This window comes from Callithrix jacchus, chromosome 4, assembly GCF_049354715.1.
Source record: "Callithrix jacchus isolate 240 chromosome 4, calJac240_pri, whole genome shotgun sequence".
NCBI classification, from domain to species: Eukaryota; Metazoa; Chordata; class Mammalia; order Primates; family Cebidae; genus Callithrix; species Callithrix jacchus.
This window is the reverse complement of record NC_133505.1, coordinates 8,765,404-8,787,500: the sequence shown is the minus strand read 5'-3', so window position 1 is coordinate 8,787,500 and position 22,097 is coordinate 8,765,404. Positions and strand designations below refer to the sequence as shown.

General features: G+C 43.2%; 1 long non-coding RNA gene across 14 annotated transcripts in view; it reads left to right on the top strand.

Moving 5' to 3' along the window:
• Nucleotides 1-22,097, top strand: part of LOC103792230 (uncharacterized) — a 585,886-nt gene that overhangs the window by 246,126 nt on the left and 317,663 nt on the right. For 8 of the 14 annotated variants that reach the window (XR_013533640.1, XR_013533639.1, XR_013533648.1 and 5 more), the window contains exons 4-6: nucleotides 4,560-4,887; nucleotides 6,491-6,602; nucleotides 12,571-12,643. This is a non-coding gene — a long non-coding RNA (uncharacterized LOC103792230). The remainder of the gene's footprint in view (nucleotides 1-4,559; nucleotides 4,888-6,490; nucleotides 6,603-12,570; nucleotides 12,644-22,097) is intronic. The other 6 variants (XR_013533659.1, XR_013533642.1, XR_013533644.1 and 3 more) reach the window with 1 other exon arrangement.

The window sequence follows — 22,097 nt, the reverse complement described above, 5'->3', positions numbered from 1 at the left end:
TCTTATTTAATTAATGATTATGCTTGAAGACAGTGCTGACACTGCTTCTCATGGTGTCTCTGACCTTCAGGAACTGAAGGTTTTCATTTTGATGATTTTTTTTCTTCAGAGATCGTATTTACCACCTAGAAGCATATCGAGCTCATCACAAAAGTGTGTACAAAACAACAGCTTTAATTGAACTTGAGATTCTGTATCGGCCCGTTCACCTAAAGCACCTGATTTTTGAGTACCAGTTGTGACCATCCATTGACACATGCTAGGAATATGTTCTAGATTTTATAATGAGAGGATAAATAAAAGGGCTATTAGAATTCTTAGAAAACAATATTTCTTTTTGGCTTTTTCTGGAGAAAAAAGAAGACAAGACTTTGTGCTATTTCATCAAGTCCTTGACGCCGCCTCCTAGCTGCTCGGGTTCTTTTTATGTGGCATTTAATCCTTGAGTTGTTGTGAGTCAACAAATGGACAAGAGCAAATGTTCAGCCATCTTACTGGTGTTAAGCCTGGCAAATAGGCAAACTAAGTGAATACACCAAATGCATAAACAAGTTTGCATGAGCCAAGGATTCCAAATGAGCCCAGCAGCTGCCATTCGTGCCCTTAAGAATAGAAGTGCCCCTCCTCATTCTCTGGTTTGTTGTTGCCCCACGTTGGGAAATGTCAGCTCTTAAGATTTATAGATTTAAGGCTCTGTGATAACAAGTTGCCTCTTAGAACTTTTCAGCTCTAAGAGCTTCTTGTTAGCCAGCTAGACAGAGATATAAAACATATTTATGTTTTCCCTCTATAATTCTTGAATCATTTACAACATCCGTGGTGGGCTTAAAAAAAAAAAAAAAATATATATATATATATATATATATATATATATATACACACACACACACACATTATAGCATATAAATTACACACACACACAAACCCACCCACCCCACACACCTGTCTCTGTATCTACCGAAGACATTACTACACATACTCATCAGTAAATCATGATACTTTTCTGAAGAGGCTCCCTTGGACTGGTGACTCATATTGGTACCTGGAATACAAAACTAAAGCTGTACTTGCCTTTTAATCTGAGCTTAATAAGCACTACCCTTTGAGTAATAAAAATCAGTTCCTCCCGTGCTCCCTAATAACATCAATCCTTTCTGTAGCTGTAGGATTTTTTCGAACTCTCCCCCAAATTTCCCCCTTAAAATTATGGCATTGGAAATAATGGTTTAAGTTTTGGGGGACTGTTACTTTCTAATTGAAATTAAGTATCTGTGGTTCACTCTTCAGTGCTGAGCTCGATATGAGAAACAGTTCCTGACACATCCGTAAAACCAGCTTTGCGTCTCCCTACAAATAGTCAAGTGGCAGGTAGAAGGGATGTCTGACCTAGTTGCTCCTCTACCTGCTTTGATCAAAAGAAATGGATAAACCAATCTATAAACCTTTTCTTCTATGATTCTGTAGTGTCAGGAGAACATTTCGATGGGTCTTTTACTTAGACGAAGAAAGAAAACCTAAATCTCAAACCACCATTTAGAAAACCCACAAACTCCTGGGCTGTCATTTGGGTGGCAGACTTGCAGCTCCCTTCTGGTTGTGTTCTGTGGAGTGGGTGAATGCCTGTCTGATGGGGATGCATTTGAAAGGCAGGACAGATTGAAGGGTATAATTTAGTGACGTTTTGCTGACTGCATTTCTCGCTATCTGCACGTCTCTTCGTATATGTCACTATTTTACAATATTCAGTTACCTCTTAGCCTACTTGAGGCAGGCCTTACGGTTTTGGGACGGTTTCTTGTATGCATGATGACTCAATAAAGGTGTCTGACTGATTATGACATTAGTCATTCTGTTAAGTGCTCTTCTTTGACCGTGTTTATAAATCAGTGTCTATTTCACAAGTGAGCCGACCAAATGCCATTAAATGAGTTGTCCTTATTTTGTTTCTTCTACTGCCCCAATTTTAAGTTTACAAGGAAATCCAGCATGTAACTACCACTTTTAACTCTCCTCTTTTTAATTTTGAATACCAAATACGGCAGAGTTATTCAGGTGGCCAAGTAGGCCTTTTTTGACCTTGAATGTGGTTTACTGGTATTACACTTAAAAAAAAAAAAAAAAATACACAATGTGGATGTCAGTATTTGCTGTTTTAGGATAGCATAAGCCTTTGAGATTTCCCAAAGATCATTTTAAAAGTCTGACATGCATCTGTGTGACGTCTTCATTTGTAGCTAAGTGGCTTCATCCTGTATTCATATTTACGTGGCCCCGGAGTATATTGCAGAGATAGGTCACTGTGGGTTAATCTTTGACACTTCATATCTAACAGGCATCAGCATCTGCGGTTTATATGATGTTGTTTAAGGAACGTTTCAAAGTATAGAAATAAAATTCTCTTTCTGATGATAGGTGTATGTTCACTAAGATAGTTTTTCTTCCATTTGCCCAGTTTTAAAGCTGGAGCTAAAACATAACCTGTGGGATTTAAAAAAAAAAAAATTGTTATCCAAAAACTACTTCATGGTACTATTAAGGTTGAAGTAACCTCAGGGACTCCTGTTCTGTGGTACAATGTGCATCAAGGTGTATTCCTTTTATTAGGAGCATATTATATCTATGTACTTTAATGGGGATGACGGATATTAGCAGAGGCTTATTGAGGGAAATGAATAATTTTTGTGCGTGCATATACATTTAGGCTAAGGCATTATTAGTTGTAAATTTCAAAGCACAACTCAAAATTCAAAGGAGATGCTTTTTAAAAAATACAGTGTTGATGGAGTCTGAGTAAGAGAATCCTGTGTGGAAAGTTGAACAGACGATGTTCATTTCTGTCCGGTCAAACAGCTTTTGGTCCTGCAATACAGGGCTTACTATCTTACTACAAAGCCCTTTCAAATCAATTTAAAAAAAAAAAAAAAAAAACAGCCTTGAAAGTGTGGTAGCATTAAGTTCATTCTTTTTTTAAAAAAATCTATGTTCAATTACATTATTCCATTTAAATGTACCACACTGGCTTTAAAGAAGATACTTCTAGCCTATGTATATATTCACAGCTGTCAGAAATACGTGTCATTCTTTGTCTTACAAATCCCTGCTCTCAGCCATTTCAGAGCCTAATCCTTGAGGTGGCCATTTTGCTGAAAGGCAGTTCAAGAAACAGTCTGTCAGCCAGGCCTGGTTCTGGCTGAAAAAGCGTCATTCATTCCTGTACCCAACGTGAGCATTCGTTCCAGATTTTCGCATGCCGTAAAATTAAGGTCAGGGAGTCAAATATGAAAAATACGTCGTGCAGGCAGAGCCCCCATTAGCACCCCCTCATCCATCTCCCAAATCTAGGAGCGGGGAGACCATTGCACTGTCACCCTGCTGACGTGGGGTTGATGGGGAATTTAATGGAACAGACGGGCAGTTGTGAAGGGCCGCTGATCATGAGGGCGCAAGCGCAACGACAAAGTTTAGTAAAATCTGGAGGAGGTGTTTTCTATCATTTGGCCTCGATCTGTTGGCTGTTGGCATTTGCTTGGCACGAGGGAGGCGCTCTTATCTCCCCGGCTAGAGAGATTCTAAATGTGCTTGAAAATACTGAGCGTGCACTTCTGTTACTGCCTCTTCCCAGCCCGACCTGTAAAGGCAGCTGTGTACTGAGCAGGAAAATCCACCCGAACTGAGAACATTCAGGGAAACCTGAAAACCGTCTACATTTTCATGTAATTAAACTAAAAGAAGGCTGTTGACTATCAGAACCCTTTTCCTCATGAGCACATCATCTTAATAAATAGGGTAACCTCAGATATTTTTTCTTCAGAATTGATGGTGTGTTTTCATTTTTTTGTTTTTGTTTCTTGAGACGGAGTTTCGCTCTTGTTACCCAGGCTGGAGTGCAATGGCACGATCTCGGCTCACCGCAACCTCCGCCTCCTGGGTTCAGGCAATTCTCCTGCCTCAGCCTCCTGAGTAGCTGGGATTACAGGCACACGCCACCATGCCCAGCTAATTTTCTGTATTTTTGGTAGAGACGGGGTTTCACCATGTTGACCAGGATGGTCTCGCTCTCTTGACCTCGTGATCCACCCGCCTCGGCCTCCCAAAGTGCTGGGATTACCGCGCCCGGCCGTGTTTTGATTTTTAAACACTTCTGTATAAAGTTAGATAGGTGCTTTTATATCATTAGGTGGCATCTTAAAACATACGACTGGTCATGTTTCTGCCTTACATAGTTTATGAGAGGAAAGTTGGCCAAACAGGGCTAATTTTACTAATTAAAGTCATGCTGCCCAAATGGATTAACATGATAGAGACGTTTGGTTTTAATAGCGTGTGGAAAGGGTACTGAGTCCTAAAACGTTCTGTTTGGAAAGCTTTGCTCTATAAAACTTGCCTTTAACACGGCTGATGACCCTTAATTAGAATGATATACTGAGCTTGTTGGTGTGGTGTCAGTTTGAGAAGAAGCAATACTGGTGTGCCCAGGTATCACTGTTTTTAATGTGTTGAGATGCCTTATTTTCCGGGCATGGCATTTCTGAGTACCTGTCTTCTCTGCTCTGTTTCAGGTGTGAATCATGGCAGTGCAGTGAAGGACGGTGATTTACCGCTTTTGAGGGCATGCATGTATATGATTAAGGGATGGAGGTGAAGGACTCCAAGATTTACTTCCTTCCCTTTCCAGCAGAGTTACCTGAGAGGAGTGAGTAATGGGATCATTGGTAACACCACCGGCCCCTTTTCAAGAGACCAGTAATCAAAACAGGAACACCAAACTGAGAAGATTTCAGCTGGGAGAATACAACTTTTGATACTTTCTGGATCTACCTCTTAGCACACAGGAGAGTCTTCAGAGTTTTCCTGTTTTATTTTTTCATGGAGATTTTCGTTAAAAAGGTTAGTATGTGAATCCTGCTTACATCATGCAGATGCCCTGTTAAATTTTATATGTCTTTCCTCCATGCTTTCTGCTCTGGATATTCTAATATTGAGAAATCAGAGAAACTTATTGACCTATTTATAGAACTCAGGTTCTTTTTACAAGGTCAAAGAATTATCAAGAATTCGCAGTGGGCCAGGGGCAGTGGCTAAGGCTTGTAATCCCAGCACTTTGGGAGGCTGAGGCATGTCAATCACTTGAGGCCAGGATCTTGAGACCAGCCTGACCAACATGGGAAAACCCCATCTCTACTAAAAATACAAAAACTAGCCGGGTGTGGTGGCTGTAGTCCCAGCTACTCGGGAGGCTGAAGCAGAATCACTTGAACCCAGGAGGTGGAGGTGGCAGTGAGCTGAGATTGTGCCACCGCACTCCAGTCTAGGTGGCAGAGGGAGACTCTACCTCAAAGGAAAAAAAAAAAGGAATTAGAAGTGTTGGCGGGGTGCAGTGGTGGCTCACACATGTAATCACAGCACTTTGGGATGCTGAGGCAGGGGGATTGCTTGAGCCCAGGAATTCGAGACCAGCCTGGGCAGCGTAGCGAGACCTCGTCCTTACAAATAATAACACAAATTAGTTGGATGTGGTGACGTGTTGCCTGTGGTTCCAGCTTCTCTGTAGGCTGAGGTGGGAGGATCACCCGGAATCCGGCGAATGCTGCAGTGAGCTGAGATTGCACTCCAGTCTGGGTGAAAGAGTGAGACACTGTCTCAAAAAAAGAAGAAAGAAATATAACAAATGCAGCAACATTTTTAGGAAGGGTGGAGTGTACATAACATGACTAGCCTGTGTTTATACCAGAAAGACACTTCGGGAGGCTGAAGTGGCTGGATTGCCTGAGCTCAGGAGTTCGAGACCAGCCTGGGCAACATGGTGAAACCCCATCTCTAGTAAAATACAAATATTAGCTGTGCGTGGCGGCATGCACCTGTAGTCTCAGCTACTTGGGAGGCTGAGGCAGGAGATTGCTAGAACACGGGAGGCAGAGGTTGTAGTGAGCCAAGATTGCACCACTGCACTACAGTTTGGGCGACAGAGCAAGACTCCATGTCTTAAAAAAAAGTCAGATACAGCATTTAGAACAAGAGTCTAGTGCTGTATCTGGCATTTAGTAGATCACCATCATTTCTTTTTTTTTTTTTCTTGAGACGGAGTTTCGCTTGTTACCCAGGCTGGAGAGCAATGGCACGATCTCGGCTCACCACAACCTCCGCCTCCTGGGTTCAAGCAATTCTCCTGCCTCCGCCTCCCGAGTACCTGGAACTACAGACGCGCACCACCATGCCCAGCTAATTTTTGTATTTTTAGTAGAGACGGGGTTTCACCTTGTTGACCAGGATGGTCTCAGTCTCTTGACCTCGTGATCCACCCTCCTCGGCCTCCCAAAGTGCTGGGATTATAGGTGTGAGCCACTGCTCCCGGCCAGATCATCATCATTTCAAAATTGCTTGCTATTCAAGCTTTCCCGTTGCTCCTAATATGATGGGGTCTTTTGACTTACTATTGGTGACATTAGACTAATGAAAATTGAGTAGCATCCATGATATTTTTATGTTACAGATACTTCGGGTTTGACGTGACTATCTTGGTGGTGGCAGTAGACTTCTCATATTAGAGATATGATAAAATGGTGAAAAGTTCCAAGCTCGTCCTCCTCTCCCATCTATGCCAGGTAAATAAAACACTCCCGTAAATAACCGGTACCGTTTTAATGGGACTTTTGGGTTCATGAGATGTAAGTGTTGATGACCTTGACATTTTTTGGTATGTGCACAGTTCAGGAGGCACAGTATCTCCAGATAACTGAAAGCAGGTAGACAGCCATGGGCCCCACTGATCCCCATAGTTCAAAGGGGCCCTGGCCTTGCTTCTGGACTTTGCGCAGGAAGCATATTCTATAGGCAAAGCAATCTATGAAGCTTAGGTCCTCTAGGTATTCTGTGGGCAAATCTCACTAGATTGGATCTTTGTTAGTCTGACATGATAAGATGTTCCCTAGGGCAAATACCTGAGTCTCCTCCCCTACCCCTATGAAAGTAAGGACTCTAGTACTACCATCAGTACTATATTGCATAGTAGCTAAGTGCTTGGGAGCAGAATTCCCAGGTTGAAGTCACGGTTCTGTCACCCCTACTGATGTGGCCTTAGGTAAATTATTTAACCTTTTTCATATTTAATTTCCTCAGCTATGAGGATAATATTAATACCTATGTTTTCTTTTAGTTTTTTAAAAAGCGATTAAATGAGAGCTATCCAGTTGTGATTAGCATGTTAGTAGAGATTTCTGAAATACTATTCATTAACCAGTTTTCAGGTATCCTGTGCTCATAAAGACTAACCTCCAAAGCTGATGAGATCTACAGCCTAAGACAAATTTCTATCTATTTGGAGTATAATACTCAAGTTATAGAAAATCACATATTAGAAAAGATGAGAACGTAGCAATGATTTTGCAAAATGTTTTAGCAAGTTTTATTTTGCTACTTGTCTTAAAAGTAATTTTTTGGGCCAGGCATGGTTGCTCAGGCCTGTAATCCCAGCATTTTGGGAGGCTGAGGCAGGCAGATCACAGGTTAGGAGTTCAAGATCAGCCTGGCCAACATAGTGAAACCCCTTTTCTTACTAAAAAATACAAAAAAAACTAGCTGGGCATGGTGGCACATGCCTGTAGTCCCAGCTCCTTGGGGGCTGAGGCAGGAGAATTGCTGGAACCCAAGAGGTGGGGGTTGCAGTGAGCCATCATCACGCCAGTGCACTCCAGCTTGGGCAACAGGTGAGACTTCATCCCCCGCCCCCTCCCCAAAAAAGGTAATTTTTCTGGTTTTATGTAATGTGTGTATCAGAAATGGGAATATTAGAATACCTACTGCATTGTATTGTCAAGTGCATTGGTGGCCCTAGTTTATATATCCATCGTGCTGCGGTTTCACGTGCAGAACTACCACCTGCAGGCATGTTACAGCGCTCGAGGGGATGGAATTACTGCACTCTGTTTTGGGTACTTTTTCCACTAAGAAGTATGGGCACCATGAGATGGTACTTACCCATCTGTCTGTTGAAGCATTTTTATGTATATTACCTGAGCACTTAGGCACACCACCGAGGGTGCTTTAAAATGGAAGGAAAAAATGAAAAATTGAAAATAAAATGTCATAATGGAAATAACAGAAACCTATTTGCAAAGAATATCTAAACTATCTTTTTTTTTTTTTTTTTTTTGAGATGGACTCTTGCTCTGTAGCCCAGGCTGGAATGCAGTGGTGCGATCTCGGCTCACTGCAACCTCCAGCTCCCAGGTCTTGGTTCAGGCAATTCTCCTACCTCAGCCTCCCAAGGAGCTGGGATTACAGGCACGAGCCACTAAGGCCAGCTAATTTTTGTATTTTTAGTAGAGACAGGGTTTCACCATGTTGGCCAGGATGGTCTTAAACTCCTGACCTTGTGATCTGCCTGCCTTGTCCTCCCAAAGTGCTGGGATTATAGGCCTGAGGCGCCGCGCCTGGCCTCCTAAACTATTCTTAAAGTAGACTTGGCCGGGCATGGTGGCTCATGCCTGTAATCCTAGCACTTTGGGAGGTCGAGCCAGGTGGATCACCTTGAGGCCAGGAGTTCAAGACCAGACTGACCAACATGGAGAAACCCCACGTCTACTAAAAATACAAAAAAATGAGCTGGGTGTGGTGGCAGGCGCCTGTAATCCCAGCTGTTCAGGGGGCTGCAGCAGAATCGTTTCAACCCCGAGGGCAAAGATTTCAGTGAGCGGAGCTCGCGCCATTGCACTCCAGCCTAGGCAACAAGAGTGAAACTCCGTCTTTAAAAAAGAAAAAGAAAAAACAAAAAAGCAAAACGAAACCATTCACTATTGTGCTTAAGAGACAAAGCTCAATCCACTAAATTGAAAGTGAAGTGTGAATCAGGAAATTTTCCAGGAATGTCAAGCAATACTGGCTTCTAGGTCTCAAATTCAAGGAAACAAAAGTCCATTTTACAAAGTAACTTCTTACATTGATTGTGAGCTGTCAGTGTTTGATGGGTAGATCCTGACACATTAACTGATTAAATTCTTCAGTGCTATGCAGTCCTGTTGGTGGCCTCCGCTGCTCTGAGCTTCTAAATTTGTGCGTTGACACATGGGAATTCAGTAAATGAGCCTCAGAGAGCAGAGTGGAACATTTTGGAATTAGCTTGAAATTTCCTAAGAGAACCAGTGGAAAGATGTTGAATTCCATTGAAATATTATTTATTGATTGCCTATGTTTTATAACACCTAATAAATTATCCAATCCCTTAAAAACACCCCATCTGCCTAATTCTCATTTTCCAGTTGGAACAGGTGCAAGGATACAAAGATACTCTGTACAGGTAGAGACAGATGATTTCAGGTTTTCTTCACACCTCTGGGCGCCTTGACAGCTATTCTTTGTGCTTGTGCACATTGACAATTTCCAATTTCAGCTGGGGACGGGGGAAGTGTTTTTCTCCCATATTCAGTTATCTTGATAGTTTTTACCCAGGTGGCCTTCCCCCACCCTCCTTCCCCCACCCTCTCAGCGTTTCTTCATCCATAGGCTAAGAGTGGGGTGTGGCTTCTCAGCATTCTGTGTTTCACTGCACCTGCAAACGTATGGGCTAATGACCTTGTGAGAATTTGGCTGGTAAGGAGGCTGCAGGGATCAGCTTCCTTTTACAGATGTGGAAACTGAGGCCTGGAGAGGCGAAGAAATTGATCTGAGATCATTCAGCCAGCAAGTATCAGGACAGAACCTCTTAACGTCAGTGCAATTTCAGCTTTTCCACTAAGGCGTGCTGGGAAGGGTGCAGTGGTGTGGGCTGAGTCGTGGTTAAGGGATTATAGTAGACTGAGGAGTGAAAGAAAAAAGTATAAAGATAGAACACAGGGCTGGGCCTGGTGTCTAGGTCTGTAATCCTTGCACTTTGGGAGGCTGAGGCAGGAGGATCACCTGAGGTTGGGAGTTTGAGACCAGCCTGGCTAACATGGTAAAACCCCATCTCTACTAAAAATGCAAAAATTAGCCAGACGTGGTGGTGCACACCTGTAATCCCAGCTACTTGGGAGGCTGAGGCAGGAGGATTGCTTGAACCCAGGAGGCAGAGGTTGTAGTGAGCCTAGATCAGTGCCACTGCACTCCAGCCTGGGTGACAGAGTGACACTCTATCTCAAGTAAAAAAAAAAGCAAGGGCCGGGCACGGTGGCTCACGCCTATAATCCCAGCACTTTGGGAGGCTGAGGCAGGTACATCACGAGGTCAAGAGATCGAGACCATCCTGGTCAACAAGGTGAAACCCTGTCTCTACTAAAAATGCAAAATTAGCTGGGCATGGTGGTGTGCGCCTGTAGTCCCAGCTACTCGGGAGGCGGAGGCAGGAGAATTGCTTGAACCCGGAAGGCGGAGGTTGCAGTGAGCTGAGATTGTGCCATTGCACTCCAGTCTGGGTAACGAGCGAAACTCTGTCTCACAAAAAAAAAAAAAAAAAAAAAAAAAAACCTCAGAATCAGGGTTTGTGTCAGGGTTTGTTTGAGGTCGTATTAGAGGCATATCTTTTGGTCAGGAAGCTTGAATATTCTTTTTCTGATGTAAGAGAAAAGGAAGAGATTAAAGGCATGAGGAAGGTCAGGTTTTTAAAATAGCCGTTTACTTTCTGTTGAAACCACAGAACAATGAATATTTATTCATCATCAGGTAATTCAGGGTAATGGAGTGTAGACAATTTCTGCTTTTACCTTCTTGCCTGTTTGGGTCCATGCTGCCTTTTGTTTTGCTTAAAATGGGCTAAAAGAGAAAGCAACTGAAACACTTTCCAGATTTGATTACTTCTGAGATCTCAAGTGAAACCTCTGGCTCGCATCCCAGGGTGAGGTCACACAGTCTGTTAGTCGGATTTATGTTGGTGTGTCAACCAAAATGCAGAGCAGCCCGCTGCAATAATTCTTTCCAGCCATTTATCATCTTGGGGGGCGCAGCACCTGGGTCAGTGTTTGCTGTCTGTTGCCAGCCAGAGAGTAGTCCATCCATGGGCCTATGTGCGTTTTCTCTTTTTCAGTTGATAGTTTTAAGTTCATGTGGAAAACGTGCCTTTGGTTGTACCTGGTATTAGGACGTTTGCCTTATCTTTGCTTACTCATGCTCTTGAATGCAGATCTGTCTGGACACGTCTGGAGGTCTGGTATTTTGGTCTCCAGGAGTTTGTTTTCATGATTGTCTGAAGTACCTCTGGGAAAGCACTCATTGTATAGGAAGAAAGCTGAATTGGACAAGAAATATCCAGAGCACAATTAGACATTGCTTATGTTCTGAACAAATGAGAACCTGAAAAAGGCAATTTTTCAGGATGGATTCCAAGTGGCTAAGTGGGCCTAGATTTAAAATCGAGCCAAGCAGCCATTTGCTGACTTGAAGCTCTACACATACTCTGAGTTCCCTAAAACCCTGGAAAACCCCACATCTTTTTAACTTTGGGGCTTTGAGAGCTCACCTGAACCAACCAGTCAAACCTCAGCTGTATTGACCAGTGGGGGCTCAGCTGTGTTGACCAGTCAGGGCTCAGCTGTATCAACCACAACCAATCAAAGCTCAGCTGTATTGACCAGTCAGGGCTCAGCTGTGTTGACCAGTCAGGGCTCAGCTGTATCAACCACAACCAATCAAAGCTCAGCTGTATTGACCAGTCAGGGCTTAGCTGTGTCAACCAATCTACAAACTCACTTGTGTCAACCAATAGAAACTAAACAAGTTTCAAGTCTTTGAATTAACAGACCCGACTGGAAACCTGGGTAGGAACTTTTGGTATAAAACCCAAATTTTGTTCTCTGGAATGTGCCTTCCTTTTACACCAAAGCATATTTTACTGGTTTGCAGACTGTTCACTGAAATAGTCTCTTTCCTCCAAATTCCTTTTCAGAGAACTTTTGTTCACATCTTATACAAAACAAGAAGTAGCTGTTAAGTATATAGATGTGGATAGTGACTAACATTTATTAGGCGCTTATTGTCTGCTATGCACCATTTTAGATGCTTTACAGATCTTCACAGCAACCCTTTGAAGTTCATGCTCTTTTTTTTTTTTTTTTTTTGAGACGGAGTTTCGCTCTCGTTACCCAGGCTGGAGTGCAATGGTGCGATCTTGGCTCACTGCAACCTCCGCCTCCTGGGTTCAGGCAATTCTCCTGCCTCAGCCTCCTGAGTAGCTGGGATTATAGGCATGCATCATCATGCCCAGCTAATTTTTTGTATTTTTTAAGGCTTTCCCAAAGGAGCTCACAATTGAATGGAGGAATGTTTATGTAAACCAAACTTGAAAAATGTGTTAATAGACAGGAAGAAGGTTCCAAGGGAAGCATGCTGCCCGTCACTTGGATTACTCTCCAACTGAACAAATCACGTTGGAAACCTAGGGAGACTGCGTTGTAGTAATAGTGAAAGCAAAATCTCAGGATAACTGATTTACCAAAATCTGCGTGCCACTTTGAGTATGTTAAGTGGAGTCAGTAACGACATCAGGGGTGGGGTTGGCAGTAGCCCAGTGGCTTGTGCAGCCTTGGGAAGTGACATCATTGGGATCTCAGCAGCTACAGTAATATCTTGGCCATTAGCAGTTTTGACACTCGTTCTTATTGGCAGATATCACTGGATGGAACCGAGCAGGAGAGGAGGAAAGTGGCAGATACTATGTGACGGCTGAGAAGCAGTGTTGGTGAGCTTACTAGTCATCTCCTGGCAAGTCCGTGACATTTACTCATGATGGTGGGGGTGTGTGGGGTGAAAGGGAAGAGAACTGACAATTAGGGAGGCAGGAAATTCCTAGTAACACAATTTTGCACTTCAGTTTTCTGTGTGTTTTGTGGTCATGAATTCCATACAGTGTTATTTAGATGTGTGTTCTAGGCACATTCCTGTGCCTCAGCTTCTCTGTGTGTAGAATGTGATTGTAATACAAGGTGATGGTAATACGATTTCCCTGATTGGGCTCTTTTAAGATTTAAGTAGGTGGCTGGGTGAAGTAGCTCACGCCTGTAAATCCCTGCACTTTGGGAGGCTGAGGCCGGCAAATCACGAGGTCAGGAGATCGAGACCGTCCTGGTCAACACGATGAAACCCTCTCTCTACTAAAGTAAAAAAGATTAGCAGGGGCATGGTGGCACGCGCCTGCAGTCCCAGCTACTCAGGAGACTGAGACAGGGGAATCATTTGAACCCAGGAGGCTAAGGTTGCTGTGAACCGAGATTGTGCCACTGCAACCCAGCCTAGGTAACAGAGTGAGACTCCATCTCTAAAAATAAATAGGTTATTATACAGAAAGAGCTAAAAGTCATGCCTATAGCCATTGTTTAAGTGCTAGCTCTGGTGGTGGTAATGAAGAATTAATGGCAATCAGTGATTGAGATTAAACAATTTCAGGCATAAACTGTTCTGCTAGAATCCAGAGGGAGATTTTTTTTTTCCCATCAAGGAGACAGCTTGTGGGCAGATAAGACGTACACAATTGCAAAAGTAATTCATTCTTAATATCTAATTCCTATCTATTCACACTTATTCAGCCCAGGATTACCTTTTAGTACCTGTTCTTATGCATCTTCATTCTCTCAGGCCATGCTAGGCGACCCCAGAGACCTAGATTAGGTTCTCTCATGTCTTTATGCATTCTCATAAGCCATTCTCTAAGTCTAGAGCTCCTTTCTCTTTTGATCAGCCTGTTGAAATGGACATCCTCTCTGCCAAGTCCTTCATATTCCCTGCCCTAGACCCTCAGATAATTCAGCTGCCACTGCATTGCCAAGGTGCCTTGAACACACCTTTTTGAAAGTTGATTTACCTGTGTATTTCTCCACTAGATTATGAACTCCCTGAGAGAAATTTGTGTTTTCATATTTCAGAGTCTATGTAGTTGCCTTATTGAATGAATGAGTGAATATTTTTCTAACTTGACTATAAATGCTTTTGAGACTGCATCTATTAATTTTTCTGAGGCTGTTTTTCTTTGTCTATAAAATGGGTTATTGGGAAGTACAGTGGTTAGAACAAAATGATAACTCACTGAATGTTGGTTATTGCTGTGAACATAACTTTCAGATGCATGTATTCAATCCAAACATTGTTTGGGTTATGTTAGGGTAACAAAAATGGGTACTTGATATGTTCTGTTCTTCCTGAACTCCTAACCTTCCTTATTTATGAAAGGACTCTTCCTCCACTCTTCACAGACATACTTCCCTGGGGCCACTTACCTCCCACTAAAAAGCAAATGAAGCTAATTTCCCTGGCTTGATATTGATTCTGTCTAGTCAAGAGAGAATATGCTAATCACCTTTGCTAAGTGCTTTCTGGCCAAAGGTGTAAAAGCCTGATTCCATTTGGGGAGAAAAAAACCTGAAGTTTCTGCTTTAAAATTTGTGATTATGGAATTCGCATTTTGAAAGGTGATAGTATCTCAAATTTAACAATAAGCCATTTGTAGTGGACTGAGCATAAATTTTCATGGCTTCTTTGGATTAAAAAACTATACCAAGGCATAGATTTCTGTGACATATTTAGTTTTGTTACATTCAATTTAATATCCAAGAAATAGTGCAAACCGCTTTTTCCTCCTCTCTCTGTGGCATGTTTTTTTGTGAATATTTAAGCTATTCATTTTCAAAAAGCAAAGACCCTTTTAAAGGCTGGTACTTAAGGCGGTCGGCTGCCTCAGTTTCTTCCTCCGAGAGTCTAACCTGGGCCACCTGCATCCTTCCCTCGAGTGTTTGGATGAATGGCTCTGAGCTTGTAAAGCACTTTGAATTTCTTGGATGAAAGAGCCCCTGTAAAGTACAGGTCTTAAGAAGGTATTATATCTGGGCTTTCAAAACTGCTGCACAGCCTGTTTTGCAAGAACACTAATGCACTTCTGGGTTTAGAGTTGTAAAAAGATGTGTGTTCAGAAGCCTCAGGCTTCCTCCTGTGAGGTTCCCGAGGCATGTGCGGCTGCTTGTTTACTTCCAGCCTAGACCGCTCCACACTGCAGGTGTGAGCATCCACAGCGGCCATCTGGGCTTTGGGTCGCCTAGCATCACATCTGGCTGCTTGCGGTATAGGGGGAAAACCCAGGGTGCTAGGAGAGAGGATGGGCAGCTCCTGGTCCCATGGCCTCACCTCTTGGGAACCTCCAGGATTTCTGTAATCAGGGTGAGGAAACACAAAAGGGTGGTCAAAGTGAGGGCAGGGTTCACCCCAGGTACCGATGCTTGGATTGTGAAGAACTTGGTTTGGGTTCTAGCTCTTCCACTCCCTTTTTTTTTTTTTTTTTTTTTTTTTTTTCTGATGGAGTTTTGCTCCTGTTGCCGAGGCTGGAGTACAATGGCGCGAGCGCTCGCTGCAATTTCCGCCTCCCGGATTCAGGAGATTCTCCTGCCTCAGCCTCCCGAGTAGCTGGGATTACAGGCATGTGCCACCACGCCCAGCTAATTTTTGTATTTTTAGTAGAGACGTGGTTTCTTCATGTTGGTCAGGCTGGTCTCGAACTCTCGACCTCAGGTGACCTGCCTGCCTCAGCCTCCTAAAGTGCTGGGGTTACAGGCGTGAGCCACCGCGCCTGGCAGCTGTTCTGTTTCCTAGCCTTGCGCCCTCAGGCAAGTCAGTTAGCTGCCCTGAGCCTCAGTTTCTCCAGTGGGCAGTCCTGCCCCTCACATGTGTGGTGTCCAGGGCTAGAATGTGAAAGCAGAACCACATCTTCTGTATTTAAATATTTAAAAGTTACAAATCAAATGAAAAAGTGTCAAAACATGTTTGGAAATTTTTCTCTTCTGACAAATACACCTTCATAACTGTCTTGAAAGGCTGGTTTGAACTTTGAGTTTTCAGATTCTTAGCCACCTTCCGTGCCTGACCAGGTAGTATGCGTGGCAGTGGGAATCTAGTCGTCATGTTGCGGACAGTGTGGTCTGTATGTCCGCTGGATCCACACTTCACCCTGTGGGCCTTGGGGATCTATACCGAAAAGTGTCTCCCTTGGGAAAGTGTGTAAAGTGAACGTCTGCACAGTCCTAATAAATGAGTGTGGGCTGTTGGAACAGGGAGCTCTGGGGTCCTAGTACCTGGCACATGATCCAGAATAGGATTTTGGGCTTCTGATGGGCTGGTGCTTTTGGTCCTAACTCTGTGGAAAGGGGCATTATAGCGTAGGGGTCCCTGTTTCTAGGGACATCCACACACAGGGTTCAGACAGCATTCATTGAAAACTACATACAATTGTTGATTGTGCTGTTTTTTGGTTTTTTTTTTGAGACTGAGTGTTGCTGTTGCCCAGGCTGGAGTGCAGTGGCATGATCTCGGCTCACCGCAACCTCCACCTCCTGGGTTCAAGTAAATCTCCGACCTCAGCCTTCTGAGTAGCTGGGATTACGGGTGCACGCCACCATGCCTGGCTACTTTTGTGTTTTTAGTAGAGATGGGGTTTTACCATGTTGGTCAGGCTGGTCTGGAGTTCCTGACCTCATGATCCACCTGCCTCAGCCTCCCAAAGTGATGGGGTTACGGATGTGAGCCACTGTGCCCGGCCTACAGTGTTACTATCACATACGTGAAAATAAGTTCTTTCCATCAGAAAAGCTTCATCCTTTGCGTCAGCCTTAATCACATCAGTAGTTAGCAGTGCTGGGATTGAGTTATTTTCTACAAGATAGGATGATGCATTATTCTTCTTCCGTCTCTAGGACCTAGCACAGAACTCTGTTTTCATTTAGCTCTTTTGTTTGTTTGAGACAGAGTCTTGTTCTGTCGCCCAGGCTGAAGTACAGTCCCGTGATCTCAGCTCACTGCAACCTCTCCCTCTCAGGTTCGAGCAATTCTCATGCCTCAGCCTCCCGAGTAGCTGGGATTACAGGCATGAGCTACCAGGCCTGGTGAATTTTTTGTATTTTTAGTAAAGACAAGTTTTTGCTGTGTTGGCCAGGCTGGTCTCGAACTCCTGGCCTGAAGTGATTCGCCCACCTTGGCCTCCAAAGGGCTGGGATTACAGTGTTCTCACTTAGCATTTTATTCATTCGTTCAGTAACATAAATGCAATACATATTTGTTGACTATCCCTGTTTTCTCTAAGCATTATTGTAGGTAATAGCAGTGAACAAATAGATGTAACTTCCTGTCTTCATGGAACTAACACTTTAGTAGGACAAAACAGGAATCAAAAGGATAAACAAAAAAATACGTAGTTTCCGGCCAGGTATGGTGGCTCACACCTACAATCCCAGCACTTTGGGTGGCTGAGGTGGGTGGATCATGAGGTCAGGAGATTGAGACCATCCTGGCCAACGTGGTAAAACCCCATCTCTACTAAAAATACAAAAAATTAGCCGGGCATGGTGGTGTGCGCCTATAGTCCCAGCTACTCAGGAGGCTGAGTCAGGAGAATGGCTTGAACCCAGGAGGTGTGGAGATTGCAGTGAGCCGAGATCGTGCCACTGCCCTCCAGCCGGGGCACCAGAGCGAAACTCTGTCTCAAAAACAGGTGTAGTTTCCTTGAAGATGGCTTCCTCTCTGTTCACACATTGGCTCCACAAATACGTATTTTGTATCCATGCCAAGGACGAGGCACTGTGCCTCCATCAGAGGTAAAGATACGGAAGGAGAGATGACCACAGAACTAGAGCATGGCACTACTCAAGGTTTGTGTGAAGTAATGTTAAAGGCAGGAAATCCTCATGCTCTTTGGAAGTGATTCTAAAATTTTTTCTTCTCTAATTCAATCAAATGCTTATTCAGTCTCTGCTCCATTTAAGGCACTGTCCTAGGCTTTAAGAGAGGTCAAACAAGAATTTATCATCTGCAGGAGGTGGTATAGTCATGAGTCGCTTAATGACAGGGATAGGTTCTGAGAAATGCACCACTGGATATCTTCATTGTGCAAATCACCGAGTGTCCTTTCAGAAATATAGATGGTGTAGCCGACTGCACACCTAAGCTAGATGGTACAACCTATTGCTCTTAGGCTACAAACCTTATAGCATGTTCCTGTATAAAATATTATAAGCAATTATAATATAACGCTAGATATGTATGTATGTATTTGAACATATCAAAACATAGAAAAGGTACAGAAGGCTGGATGTGGTGGCTCACACTTGTAATCCCAGCACTTGGGGAGGCTGAGGTGGGTGGTTCACCTGAGGTCAGGAGTTTGAGACCAGCCTGCCCAGCATGGTGAAACCCCATCTCTACTAAAAATACAATTAGCCGCGCCTGGTGGCAGGCACCTGTAATCCTAGTTACTCAGGAGGCCGAGGCAGGACAATCTCTTGAACGGGAAGGCAGAGGTTGCAGTGAGGCGAGATTGCACCATTGTACTCCAGCTTGGGCAACAAGAGTGAAACTCTATCTCAAAAAAAACAATAACCAGAAAAGGTTCAGTACAAATATGCCATAAAGGCTAAAAGGTCTGTCCAGGGCACTTACCGTGAATGAAGCTTGCAGATCTGGAAGTTTCTGTGGGTGGGTCGGTGAGTGAGTGGTGAGTGAATGTGAAGGCCTGGGCCGTTACTGCACACTACTGTGGACTTTACAAACAGCGGAGCTATACTAAAGTTATTTGACTTTTTTTTGTTTTTTGAGACGGAGTTTCGCTCTCATTACCCAGGCTGGAGTGCAATGGCGCGATCTCGGCTCACCGCAACCTCCACCTCCTGGGTTCAGGCAATTCTCCTGCCTCAGCCTCCTGAGTAGCTGGGATTACAGGCACACACCACCGTGCCCAGCTAATTTTTTGTATTTTTAGTAGAGATGGGGTTTCACCATGTTGACCAGGATGGTCTCAATCTCTTGACCTCGTGATCCACCTGCTTCAACCTCCCAAAGTGCTGGGATTATATGCGTGAGCCACCGCGCCCGGCCTGACTTTTTTCAATAAGAAATCCACTTTAGGTTACTCTAACTTTTTTACTTTATAAACTTTTTAATTTTGTGTCTCTTCTGTAGTAGCACTTAGCTTAAAACAAAAACATATTGGCTGGGCATGGTGGCTCAGGCCTGTAATCCCAGCACTTTGTGAGGCTGAGGTGGGCGGATCATGAGGTCAGGAGTTCAAGAGCAGCCTGGCTAACATGGTGAAACCCCATCTCTACTAAAAATGCAAAAATTAGCTGTGTGTGGTGGCGCTGACCTGTAATCCCAGCTATTCGGGAGGTTGAGGCAGGAGAATTTGCTTAAACCAGGACCTGGGAGGCGGAAGTTGCAGTGAGCCGAGATGGTGCCACTGTGCTCCAGCCTGGGCTACAGAGCGAAACAAACAAAAACACACAATACAACATTTTCTCTCTTTAAATCTACTCTAGAAGCTTTTTTCTATTTCTAATTTTTTGTTAACTTTCTAAACTTTTTTTTTTTTTTTGGTTAAAAACTGAGACACAAACAGGAGTCTCTTTCAGGATTCTGTTTTTACGAACTTCTACTAATCAAATTTATTATGTTAAATAGGACAAGATTATAATGACCACCGTATAATTAGCTGAGGTTTGCACAGGGTCAGGATCATCAAGACATCCCTGGGCAACAGGAATTTTCAGCTCCGTTATAATCTTATGAGACCACAGGCGTATGCAGTTTGTGGGCTGAAACATCAACTGTAAATGTGGAAGCTTTAGAGCGGTTCTTGGCATATTGCAAGCATTTGAATGTTAACCCTTTTTGCTACTTACCTGCCTGGGTCCCTGTCAAGGAGGTGATCCCTGCTCCTCTCCTTTCCCCTCTACTCTGTCTCCTTCTGTGGGGTAGGGAGAAATCTTCCCAGCACCCAAGTCACACAGTGGGAGTGTCCTCAAAGAGTTCTTCTCATCACCCTGGAATGTCGTTCTTGGGATTCAGCTGACTTCCCCCAATGGGGACTCATACATCAAGAGGTCAGTAGTATAATTAGCTCAGCTACTGTGAAGCCACTGAAAAGCACTTGCTGAGTCTGGATGTAAATTCGTTGTGAAATTTAACAAAGGGAAAGTCACCTCCTTCTTTCCCTTTCTTCTCTTCAACTCAAATTGAATTTTAAAAGATCTTCAGTTAGGATAAATAGGTGTCATTTGATCTGCTATTCAAGGGCCTATCCTTCCTGGCTTGGGACACGTGAATAACTTCCTGAAGGATGTGAGATGCCTTGGCTATTTACACCCTTTTTTGGGGGGCAAGCATGCTCTTGTTCTTTGATTTGATAATTAAAAATAAAACAGCGAGAAAGAAAAATATAAGAAACCGTAGTGAGCCATAATTTTGATAATCAGGAGCTTCTCACTCAGTTGATAAAAGGATTTTATCATAATCTGTATTTATCATCATGTATTAGCCATAATGGTTTATCTCTCTAATTATGCTTCTTCTGTGATATTTCCTATGTTATGCAGATGTAGGTTAATTTTTGCATATGAACTACAAAAGATGGCGAACTTTCTCTGGTAAAGAAGAAATTCAGAGGTAGTTTTAGGGGACTTAGTATAGAGGCTGGTAAATGCTATTTTATGATTTTTTTAAAAATAAAAATTTGAATGTAGTTTAAAAAAGTATGCTTAAAGCAGTATATTTTGGTTCTGTTTCTAACTAGTTGTATGATCCTGGGCAAGTCACTTAACAGAGCTGCTTCTGTTTTGTAAAAGAAGAGTGCTAGTTTTCTGATATCTAGAATTTCTTCCAATTATAAAGTTCTGCGATTATATAAAATAAAAAGACGAATCAATTGAAGCTGCACAGTGTTTTTTAATCCTGGGCATGTGTAATAATCACTGAAAGCCTTTTATTTTTATTATTTATTTATTTTGAGACGGAGTTTCGCTCTTGTTACCCAGGCTGGAGTGCAATGGCGTGGTCTCGGCTCACTGCAACCTCCACCTCCTGGGTTCAGGCAATTCTCCTGCCTCACCCTCCTGAGTAGCTGGAATTACAGGCGTGCACCTCCATGCCCAGCTTATTTTTGTAGTTTTAGTAGAGAAGGGGTTTCACCATCTTGTTCAGGCTGGTTTTGAACTCCTGACCTTGTGATCCGCCCGCCTTGGCCTCCCAAAGTGCTGGGATTATAGGTGTGAGCCACCATGCCCAGCCTGGAAGTGTTTTTTAATCAAAGTTCCTGAGCGACTCTTCTGATCCACAGTAAGAATTGAGAGTGACTAATTTGCTATCAGTGATTCTTAAATGCAGAGAACAGTAGGAGTCCCAGAGAATTTAGGAAAGCTCTGAGATTCTTCCAGAGAAAATTGTGCACGTGTACAAATACTGAAACTCTAACTTAAAGGTGTTCATGCCCTCCTGTAATTAACAACTCTTGGGTTAAGGGTCTCTGATCCAGGAATCCCTTCCAGGATTCTGTTTTTATGAACTTCTACTAATCAAAATCACCATGTCAAACAGGATAAGAGTATAATGACCACTGTGACTACCGATGTGTCTGGTAGAAACTTCCGTTGACAGCCAGAGACACAGAAATTTATGTTGAAACTAGAAAGCAGTGGAAATAGGGGATTTTTTTTTTTTTTGGCTTTGGCCTTGTTTACTGAGATTTGACCTTTCTGATGGGTTTCTTGACATCATTGGAATGCAAAGTTGGGGTACTAATATTTACCACCAGGTAATATTTATTTAGTGATGTGAGAACCCAGGGCATTAGTTGACTGTAACTGTGATTATTAACAGGAAAATGTGACCAGAAATAATGGCACCTTTGTTATCACTGTGATTTTTTCCACCCAATGGCACTGAAGGAAAAGTGATATTTGTTATCAAATCAGGTAGGGAATTTACAAATGATAACGAGTCAGAGATGCTGCATTCTTTCTAGTATCTCACTCTACTAGTCACAAGTATCTTTCTCTCATGGAAAGATAAAAACATTGATTTGGACCATACGTTCGCTCTGTCTTGTATCACCAGGACCCTCAGAATCCTTGAACAATCTTGACCTCTTCCTATTCTTTTACTGAAAGGATGCTTATTATGTGGTGATAGTTTAAGGAGTACAAAGAAAAAACAGCAAATATATCAGTACAATTTCCTAAGAAAGGAAGCTTCTGTGGCCTTTTGGAGGGCTGAAATGCATACTTTTTATTGCAGTGGTGCTGATGGTGATGGTGATGGTGGTGGTGGTAGAAGTGGTGGTGGTGATAGTGGTGGTGGTGATGGTGATGGTGGTGGCGGTGGTGATGGTGGCG